This window comes from Esox lucius, chromosome 14 (genome assembly GCF_011004845.1).
Source record: "Esox lucius isolate fEsoLuc1 chromosome 14, fEsoLuc1.pri, whole genome shotgun sequence".
In the NCBI taxonomy this organism is placed as follows: domain Eukaryota; kingdom Metazoa; phylum Chordata; class Actinopteri; order Esociformes; family Esocidae; genus Esox; species Esox lucius.
In genome coordinates, this window is record NC_047582.1 from 6,855,137 (window position 1) to 6,857,521 (window position 2,385).

A 2,385-nucleotide genomic window follows, 5' to 3' on the forward strand; every position below is an offset into this window, starting at 1 on the left:
TCAAGGATGTATGTCAAGGGACAAGAAAGAAAAACTTGAAAAAAAGTATATAATAATAAAAATGGGTTTAATACATCTCTGCATGCATATCATCTAAAGCTGTAGTGGTTTCTCTAATCTCTTTATAGACCGAACAGCTAATCTCTTCATTTACTGGAGTGGGTTCTATAAAAAAAGCTGAATTAACTTACACTTTAAAGACCAGATCTGTGCATTTGGACCTATGCTGCTTCAATAGCATGGAGGGCATGGCGAAACAGCAGTTAGGGCTGGGAGGAGTGTTGCTTGTTACAGTTTTGTGAACATTAGCGTTACTGTGGTAATTAACGTTATGTATATTTCAGAGATTTTTATATTTCAGAGAGTGTTCTTTCAGCCTGTGTTCCTCAGACAACCACTGTATGATTCCTATGTTATTTGGGAGGAATACCCAGTTCTGTTATGCATGCACGCAAGAAAAGCATATACTTCAAAATATGAAAGGGAACTGCTAATCTCAAAAATGAGGTATACAAATCACTTTAGGCCACGTAACCTTTTCAGGATTTTTTTTGCATTCCACAGTGTGGGTGTTACAGTTGTCATTTTATAGTTGTACATATTTGTGAATATACATTTTCATAAAAAGGTCATCATATTTGTAGTGGTACTGCTAAATTTAGAACACTTGAATAGCTAGTGTAACTTTTTAATTTACTTTTTGTCTTTCCTGTGCTTTTAACATACAATCTTTAGTATTAAAAGGTATGGAAAAAACATTCACTCTCAGGTTACTATAACAATAAAAAAAAGACAGGAAAATCACACTAAGACAGGTGGACTAAAAAATGTGATGAAGCATACATTAAATAAAATAAAAAAAGAAATAGAAACTGATTTTCACAACCAAAAATAAAAAATACAGGATCAATAAAGAACTGCAATAATCTTAATAATTATAATATTGCTGTAATGAATGGATAGAAAATAATAGTTGAGGGATTTGGGAAAGCCCATTAAAAACAAAGTCTCAGGATGACAGATTAACATTCTCACAGGTTAACCATTTTGAAGTTTTTTTTAGACTAACATATTCTCATTAAACACTATACTTGAAAAACTAGGGCTTAAATCCTTTGTTTTCTAAGACTCTTTGAAATTAGTGCTAACGATAGAACTGTTAATACCTGCAACTGTAATTAACCATTATCTACTAATCCATTAACAAGTAAACACGTTCTTGAAATAATACAATGGCCATCTACCTATTAAAACTTCCACAAATGTCCTTGCTTACTGCATATGATGTGTATTGCATACCTCTGTTAGATAAAGGGGGACCTAGAAGGGCATGTTATTAATGCATAATGAACACAGACAGCTCATTCACTTGCATATATAATAGGAGACATGTTGGTTTGGTCATCAAATCTGAGTAAGATCAAATGAGATGCCAATTAACTTTAAAGGTTGCACCTAATATGCAGTGTGCAAATATAATGCTTATTTTTTATATTACATACATACATACATACATACATACAGTGAGGAAAACAAGTATTTGATACACTGCCGATTTTTAAGGTTTTCCTACTTACAAAGCATGTAGAGGTCTGTAATTTTTATCATAGGTACACTTCAACTGTGAGAGACGGAATCCAGAAATCCAGAAAATCACATTGTATGATTTTTAAATAATTAATTAGCATTTTATTGCATGACATAAGTATTTGATCACCTACCAACCAGTAAGAATTCCGTCTCTCACAGACCTGTTTGTTTTTCTGTAAGAAGCCCTCCTGTTCTCCACTCATTACCTGTATTAACTGCACCTGTTTGAACTCGTTACCTGTATAAAAGACACCTGTCCACACACACAATCAAACAGACTCCAACCTCTCCACAATGGCCAAGACCAGAGAGCTGTGTAAGGACAGGATGACTGCACCGTATTGAGGGGAGGATGGATGGGGCCATGAATCGCGAGATCTTGGCCAACAACCTCCTTCCCTCAGTAAGGGCATTGAAGATGGGTCGTGGCTGGGTCTTCCAGCATGACAACGACCCAAAACCCACAGCCAGGGCAACTAAGGAAGGGCTCCGTAAGAAGCATCTCAAGGTCCTGGAGTGGCCTAGCCAGTCTCCAGACCTGAACCCTATAGAAAATCTTTGGAGAGAGCTGAAAGTCCGTATTGCCCAGTGACAGCCCCGAAAACTGAAGGATCTGGAGAAGGTCTGTATGGAGGAGTGGGCCAAAATCTCTACTGCAGTGTGTGCAAACCTGGTCAAGAACTACAGGAAACGTAGGATCTCTGTAATTGCAAACAAAGGTTTCTGTACCAAATATTAAGTTCTGCTTTTCTGATGTATCAAATACTTATGTCATGCAATAAAATACAAATTAAT